We start from the raw sequence: 9,265 nt of genomic DNA, 5'->3' as shown, positions 1-9,265 counted from the left end.
AAGAGAACAGCTCAGATTGTCATCTAGGTCATTTATATAGATCAGGAACAGCAGAGGTGCTCTTGATCTCTTCAAAACAGGGCACCTAGACCTCTGCTACCTTGTCACTGTGAAAGATGAGATTAAATGTAGAGGTATCACCTTTGGCCAGCTGCTTGGAAACGCTCCACAATGCCGCAAAATCTTGCAGCTTCTGTAGGTTGAGACTTCTTCCACATTTTTGTCGATAAGAAACACAGCCTCTGTCCTTTGTTTCAGCATCCTGTGTGTTGTGGGAGCACCATGGCCAATGGATCGAAACATGTTAATGTCGGTTTAGCACCTGACATAGACCTCGAGGTCATAGTGGAAAAGCAAAATGTATTGTGGTGTACAAAGCTGTAGTCTTACACTGCCTGGATATATTACAGCAGAAAGAACAATGTGCAAACTGCTTATGAAAGAACAACACAGTGACTCTCTCTTGCGAATGATAGCGTGTGGGATATGGTCATTCTACAGTACATGAGAAAAAAAACTTTACACTGGTCTATGTAAGCGACTTTGATCACTGGTCAATTGCTCCAATGGACCAAATACCTGTATATTTAATAGGGTCGCCACATATGGAAGATCTCAGCACACAGACGGTATTTGTTTTCGATATATCAGGAGAGAGAGACATAGTAATATCTTGTCAAGTTCTCTACCGGGTGATGTGTTGTTGTTGGGTTGTTTTTGGGGAAGGAGACCCGACAGCGAGGTCATCGGTCTGATCGGATTAGGGAAGGATGGGGAAGGAAGTTGGCCGTGCCCTTTCAGAAGAACCATCCCGGCATTTGCCTGGAGTGATTTAGGGAAATCACGGAAAACCTAAATCAGGATGGCCGGACGCGGGATTGAACCGTCGTCCTCCCGAATGCGAGTCCAGTGTCTAACCACTGCGCCCGGGTGATGTTAGTGGAATTTTATAGTTCATAGTTTTTCTCTGTTGGATGGTACAAAATAATGAAGAGAGAGAGAATGTTTGGTTGATGGACATGAATGTATCCTGAGTGACACAGACCTCCTTTGGACTGCAGTACCTGTGTGTAGTTTGGAGATGCATCACAATGCATTAGCAAAATCTGTGTCCTTATTCCATCTCCCGTATGACGTGGAGTCTTCCTAATTTTCCCAATAAGAAATATTATCATAACTGCCCATAGTATCTTCTCTATTACCTCTCGTTGCAGGAGAAATATTTGTTTGGCCCTGGTCTTACAACTGTATACGGTTGGCGGAGCTATAACATGTTCTCATTTCCACTGAGTGGTCAAAACACGTTCGTCTTTCATTAACTAAGCTCTCCCTGTTTCTCCACAGGATACAGGAGGTCTTAGATATAGCACTCTCTGACTTCCGCTCACTTCCGACTTAAACTGGACCGATCACATCGAAAAGCTGCAGGGAGGGCAGGCCCAAGACTGAGGAATAGTTACAAGATGCAGAGAGACTATCTAAAACCGTGCTGAAGTTTTTCTGTTTGGGTCTTTAGCAGGTAGGATCGGAAAAAACTGACTCGTTTTGAGATATGAGAGTGCCCTGGATATGATTCAACAGTGGCTGTAATAATTAAGACATCTCCATAGGATCCAAGGCTCGTATGTGGTTGAATGGAGGGACTTGATTCTGAATTGCAGACAGCATAACGCTACAACTCTGAAAAGGCAGTATATTGGTCATAGGATTTTGTATATTTGTTACGATTTCTGTCTTTCGTTGCATTTTTAAGTGACTCCTCACGTGGCACACCATCTACTGTATGTAATTGTTCTCAGTCAACCATCATCCTTGCTTGTCTATAACCACTCATGACAATGTGGACACTTGGAATCAATTTTGTCGTTATATCTTGAGCTATGAAAAGAAAACATACCCATTTCAGGCTTTTACAACATTTTGCCCATTGTTCGAAGAGGTTATTCTATTTTATTGAATTCACCAAAGAAATCATTAAGTAGAAAGTAAAGGACTGAAGATCATACATGAAGAACACTCTGGCTTAAGGACTTGTAATTCAACACAAGATGTCACATCTAGATAGTCTTAATTTGAAGTCTGCGCTCTGTGTACTAATAAAGGATATCCTGAAAACTGATGTACCATCAGGAAGACTACCTAATAGTGTACCATCTCTGGGGTTTATGTTCATTCTGTATCGGTAATAGTGACTGGAAAAGCTGAATTGAGTGCAAAATATGGAAAAAGGTCATATGTTCCAAATATCAAACAAAAGTATTGTAAATTTAAAAAAAAACGGAATAATGTTTCCTGTCACTCCTGAAAGAAATATTTCATAAATATAATTATGTTATTGAAAGAGTATATAAATAACTTATGAACAGAAAATGACTCCTCTTCAAATGTTCAAATGTGTGTGAATTTCTAAGGGACCAAACTGTTGAGGTCATCGGTCCCTAGACTTACGCACTATTTAATCTAACTGAAACTAACTTATACTAAGAACAACACACACACCCATGCCCGAGGGAGGACTCGAACCTCCGGCGGGAGGAGCCGCGCAATCAGTGACTCCGCGTGACCCTACAGTCATAAGTGGAATCGATAATTATTTTTTGTGTGTCCCATTTCATGGCTATAGGATCAAATGTCCCACTCATACGCAACAGTAATACATGTATCTACGAGCCTCACATTTCTGTCATGGACTTCTAATTCAGAAATACGAATCATTCATTGTAACAGACAATGTGTACCACGAGATACAATAAAAATTACTCTGTTTAGATTTTTTGTTTATGATTTCTTACTTATTCATCAAACAGATATTCCAAAAGGTTGTGATTCAACTAAGCCTCCTTTCCTGAATATGCTCGTAAGTCTGTTACCAAACAGATAATGTTGTGATCGCTATTACAGCACAACCATCGTTTCATCTGTGTCCCCTCACGTACTCCATCTTTAAAAGTGTCCATGTTGCAACTATCTCCGTCGTATCCCTCTGTTAAACTTCACACATCGCCTGTTGCGAACCCTGCTGTGTCCCGTGTCCAGGGAAAGCAAGTGTAGAAGCGTTGTGGTCTGTTGATTGACGGCTGTCCAAACGTGTGGCGAATAATGGCACTCCTTAGTAAAATGGCAGAAAGGGATGGGAAGATAACCTTGTGAACTTTGTGTGTGCCCGAAGACCTCTTTTAACTTGCTGAAGAAGCAATTAGGCAGTCACTCAGGGAGCAAGGTACCAGTTTTAGATTGCGGCGCACGTTGGAACGAAAGATGCCTGTCGTCTGCGATCCAAAGTCGTAATTAAATCAATCAAGCAGCTGGTACAGAGTGTCAACGAAGTTGACACTGTGCAGCATTCTTCCCAGAAGTGATTGGCGACTCTAAGCCAAGTAGAAGGCTTCAACCAGAGTCCGTAAAAGTTTTCTGACAAGCTAGGCTGTGGCTTCCTGGACAAACAGGAAATTGTAGGATCCCTCTAAATTGGCCACAGGTGCACCCGACTGCAGACGCTGCTATCCAGGTGGCCCACGGTCTGGAATGCACGCAACGTCTTTTTAGCTTAGTCGCCTAAGCTAAGGAGGTTTTGATAGCTGTAGGAGATCCTGAGGTGTTAGTGTAATACACAAAACTATGGCCAAGAGGTGAAACAACTACAATCGTAGTGATCAACTGTCGAAGCATTCATTCCCAAGTCCCGGACTTTGATATATTCCTACAAGGCAGTGGAGCTCATTTAATACTAGGTAGAGAAACTGAAAACGGGAAAATTATTTTTGGGACAAATTTAAGCGTATTTCAGAAGGCTAGGTTAATGGGAAATTTGACACAGTGGACAAGAAACTTAAATCCACTGGTATAGAAACTGAAGTTTCTTTCTTTGGGCAAATCTCAGTGGCAAAGGCTACGAAACTTCTGCATGTAGAAAGTGGGGCAGTCACGCCTTTAAGATCTACGTTATGAGACTAATGTGTACAACTTAAATGGCTAACGCTAACTTTAATGGCGTTAGCTATAGATCCTAAGGTGTGGACTTACTCATGGAATAATTTAATTTGAAGGTAATTTATTCACCAAAATATCAATCATATACATGAGTCACGAGAATATGTGGAATGGTTTACAATCACAAAGTCTAAGTCAGTCGCAAAGCTTTTTAACCCCACATGAAAAACAGTGACTGTAAACCTGGTGAGTAATTGCAAAGCTCACACATTCAACATACCAAGGCTGAAACTGAGACAGGTACTCATACAAAAGTCCGTAACTGCGGTGGAAAAATGCCATATGACGCTGGTGCTTCCACTTACGCTCATCGTAATTATACGTGACCGCTTCGTGAACGTGCGTTGCTGCTGCTGCAACACTGCTCCCCGCTCGTCTGCTAAAATGCGCTATCTCCATCTTCCACATACGTGATTGAGATGCACAAGATGCACACAGCTCCACGTTCCCATAAGAAGGCTAGGTATGATCCTCCTCTGCATTCCCCCAAAGAGGTCTATAATAGTTTGGTGTATTCTATCGTCCTGCTAACTTTTGCCGCTGAACTGTGCCTGCCCGCCAAAAGTGGACAACGCAAAACACAGAGATCCAATAGCGGGGCTCCTTCTACATACAGAATCCCTCCAAAAGCAACGTGTCACGATCTGACACCAATCACATCCCAAAACGCCCTCCTACTACTAGAAAAAGGCCTCTTTAGCGGCGTCTTCGTGACGTCGGTGACTAATACCGTATACCAATGGCATGTTTTTGTGACCAGCAATTAGCTTGCATCAGAGGTCCCCTGAAATTTCTATAGAAGCTCATGAGGCTAGGCCATTACTTTCTGTCGGCCGTTTTTTCTTCCTAAAAGCGTCAGATGGCTATCTGCTAAGGCCCTTAGAGAAGCATGAAAAAGCTGCGCACTCTTGCTGCCCGCGTCGCAATCTCGGCCCCATTTCGGCTGCTGTGCAACGTAAAGCAGTAATAATACACAAATATCCGCGACCCCTGGTCTGGGCTCCCGTGTCTTCGCCTTTGCGAAGTTAACACCTGAGGCATTGGCCTGCTCTCATGCCTAAGACTCATTTTTTTTATTGCATTCTCTGTCCGTCCCGTCTCAGATTCAACGCTCTGTGCCTTCTCAAGCACTCAAAATAATCCAGAACCACGTGAGTCTAGCGCCATGTTAAATGAAAGGAAAAGAGACTAAACAGAGCACGGAATTTACAGTCACTATGATGCTACATACACTCCTGGAAATGGAAAAAAGAACACACTGACACCGGTGTGTCAGACCCACCATACTTGCTCCGGACGATGCGAGAGGGCTGTACAAGCAATGATCACACGCACGGCACAGCGGACACACCAGGAACCGCAGTGTTGGGCGTCGAATGGCGCTAGCTGCGCAGCATTTGTGCACCGCCGCCGTCAGTGTCAGCCAGTTTGCCGTGGCATACGGAGCTCCATCGCAGTCTTTAACACTGGTAGCATGCCGCGACAGCGTGGACGTGAACCGCATGTGTAGTTGACGGACTTTGAGCGAGGGCGTATAGTGGGCATGCGGGAGGCCGGGTGGACGTACCGCCGAATTGCTCAACACGTGGGGCGTGAGGTCTCCACAGTACATCGATGTTGTCGCCAGTGGTCGGCGGAAGGTGCACGTGCCCGTCGACCTGGGACCGGACCGCAGCGACGCACGGATGCACGCCAAGGCCGTAGGATCCTACGCAGGGCCGTAGGGGACCGCACCGCCACTTCCCAGCAAATTAGGGACACTGTTGCTCCTGGGGTATCGGCGAAGACCATTCGCAACCGTCTCCATGAAGCTGGGCTACGGTCCCGCACACCGTTAGGCCGTCTTCTGCTCACGCCCCAACATCGTGCAGCCCGCCTCCAGTGGTGTCGCGACAGGCGTGAATGGAGGGACGAATGGAGACGTGTCGTCTTCAGCGATGAGAGTCGCTTCTGCCTTGGTGCCAATGATGGTCGTATGCGTGTTTGGCGCCGTGCAGGTGAGCGCCACAATCAGGACTGCATACGACCGAGGCACACAGGGCCAACACCCGGCATCATGGTGTGGGGAGGTATCTCCTACACTGGCCGTACACCTCTGGTGATCGTCGAGGGGACACTGAATAGTGCACGGTACATCCAAACCGTCATCGGACCCATCGTTCTACCATTCCTAGACCGGCAAGGGAACTTGCTGTTCCAACAGGACAATGCACGTCCGCATGTATCCCGTGCCACCCAACGTGCTCTAGAAGGTGTAAGTCAACTACCCTGGCCAGCAAGATCTCCGGATCTGTCCCCCATTCAGCATGTTTGGGACTGGATGAAGCTTTGTCTCACGCAGTCTGCACGTCCAGCACGAACGCTGGTCCAACTGAGGCGCCAGGTGGAAATGGCATGACAAGCCATTCCACAGGACTACAACCAGCATCTCTACGATCGTCTCCATGGGAGAATAGCAGCCTGCATTGCTGCAAAAGGTGGATATACACTGTACTAGTGCCGACATTGTGCATGCTCTGTTGCCTGTGTGTATGTGCCTGTGGTTCTGTCAGTGTGATCATGTGATGTATCTGACCCCAGGAATGTGTCAATAAAGTTTCCCCTTCCTGGGACAATGAATTCACGGTGTTCTTATTTCAATTTCCAGGAGTGTATTATTCAAGGACATTTCCTATGGAACCCAGTCTGATACCATCCCCCAATAACAGATACAATCTTACTTTCAATGAAACCGGCACGCAAATTTGCCTGCTGTGTTTCAAAGTGGGTATAAAATTAGAATTGGATTCTTGTACAGACCACCGGTGTCAGTACTAGACTTAACCCTAAACTAATTAATACAAATGAATAATATGTTCTTGTGCTCCCAACTGCATCAACTACACACTTATAATGCCGTGAGCTGTCGACGAAGGGCCCCTTTAGTTAGTCACAAGTGGAATGACTGATGAGAAGTTGCTGGTACGCCATTATATACCTTAGCTACAGTTGTGATGTTATTGGTGCCCGTGGTATCACCATATATGGGAATAAGTTGACTCTCCATTCCACGAACCCACTTCAACCTCATTACTCTTGAAGCCCACCCCGTGCTAAATTGCGAACCCCAGTTTCCGTTAAGGTTACTACCAGTGAATTTTTATTTTGGTGGTTTCTTTATTTACAATGTCCCAGAACCCGTGCCAGAGATTTCGTCAAATTTGATACGGTGACACGGAAGTCTAGTTACAAAGATTCTAGAAAAAAAAGTCTCTAGAAATATAGGTTATTCTGCCCCTTACTTAGCGCTCCCATAGAGGCCGTGAAGACAAAGTTAGCCTTATTACAACGTGCACAGAGGTATTCAGACAGTCATTCTTTCTGTGCCGCTTACACGATTGGAACGGGGAAAAAATTAATCTCTGCTTAAATTACAATGATATTCAGAGTATGTACATTGAACAGCCAAAACATTATGACCAATCGCTTAATAGCTTGTTTGTCCGTCTTTGAAACAAAATATGTAATTGATCCTGCATATCAGGCATACGAAAATTTGTTGTTAGGTTTGTGGACATATGTGGCATTAGATGTCTACGCGAAATGTGCGTAAATAACGGGCCCCTGACTTGCGTACGAGAAGATGCCACCCGATAGCATCCCAGATGCATTCAGTAAAATTTACATAAGGCGAATTTGGTAGCCGAGATACTGTAAGTAGGCTGTTTACATTTTCTTATTGGTAACGCCACGTAGCGCTCTGTATGAAAAATCACCGGCTGTGCTGTGCGCAGTCTGTGGCTAGTTTGCATTGTTGTCTGCCATTGTAGTGTCGGGCAGCGGCAGCTGGATGCTAACAGTGCTTAGCGTTGCGCAGTTGGAGGTGAGCCGCCAGCAGTGGTGGACGTGGAGAGAGAGATGGCGGAGTTTTGTAAGAATTGGTGTCATGAACTGCTATATATATTATGACTAGTGAGGTAAATACATTGTTTGTTCTCTATTAAAATCTTTCATTTGCTAACTATGCCTATCAGTAGTTAGTGCCTTCAGTAGTTTGAATCTTTTAGTTAGCTGGCAGTAGTGGCACTCGCTGTATTGCAGTAGTTCGAGTAATGAAGATTTTTGTGAGGTAAGTGATTTGTGAAACATATAGGTTAATGTTAGTCAGGGCCATTCTCTTATAGGGATTATTGAAAGTCAGATTGCGTTGCGCTAAAAACTATTGTGTGTCAGTTTAACCACAGTCGTGTATAATTTTTCTAAGGGGACGTTTCAATACCAGCGTGAGTTCACTATATTGCTCCTTAAACCACTATAGCACGGTTCTGGCTCCGAGACATGGACGATTATGGTCCTGAAAGATGACATCCCCGTCTGGGAAGACATCAAGCATGGAGGGGTGCAGATGATTTACGGCTGTCAGCGTGTCTTCGATTACTACCACAGGTCCCAAGGAAGCGCACGAGAATGTCTCTCATAGCATGATACTGCTCCCAACAACCTGCGACCATGGCGCTCTGCACATTTAGAGCCACCGTTCACCTCAATGTGGGGACGACCAGCGACCTAGTGTAACAAAAATGCGGTTCACCCGAGGAGCCGCTACGTTTCCATTGACTGACGGTCGAATCCCAATGGTCCCGTGCCCACTGCAACCGTAATTGATGATGTCGTTGGGTCAACATGTGAACACGTAACGGTGGTCTACTGCGGAACTCCATGTTCAACAATGTACGATGAACGGAGTGCTCCGAAACATTTGTGCGTATACCAGCATTGTGATCTTTCTGCAGAAATGCCACAGATTATCATCTATCCTACTTCACAGAGCAGACAAGTCTCCGAACCTCACATTCTGTGAAAAGTCTTGGACGTCCAACCTGATGATAGCTTCACTGTCGTTCTACCTCTTTCCGTAGATCTTAACGAAAGTAGCACAAGAGCATTCGTTCAGCTCCACTGTTTCCGAGATTCTCGTTCAAGGGCTGTGCATAATAATGAACTGCTCTCTGTCAAAGTCGCTTATCTCAGTAGATTTCACCATCTGCAGCCTCCCCATGGCGTGATACCCCGTCCGCATCTGCGCCGTTTACATACTTTTCTTACGACGTCACGTGCCCTCAACGTCACCAGGTGGCATCCAATGTCGCGGTGGGCAGTGGTCATAATGTTTTGGCTTGTCAGAGTATGTAGATGTACAATGATTTCACGAATACACGAGTATCAATAATGTTTTATTTAGTGACGTTAGTGACGGGCTGAAATTTGTGTATTTGGGTTGAAGAAAGTGATAGCA

Source organism: Schistocerca gregaria, chromosome 4 (genome assembly GCF_023897955.1).
Source record: "Schistocerca gregaria isolate iqSchGreg1 chromosome 4, iqSchGreg1.2, whole genome shotgun sequence".
Taxonomy (NCBI): domain Eukaryota; kingdom Metazoa; phylum Arthropoda; class Insecta; order Orthoptera; family Acrididae; genus Schistocerca; species Schistocerca gregaria.
This window is presented reverse-complemented; position numbering follows the sequence as displayed.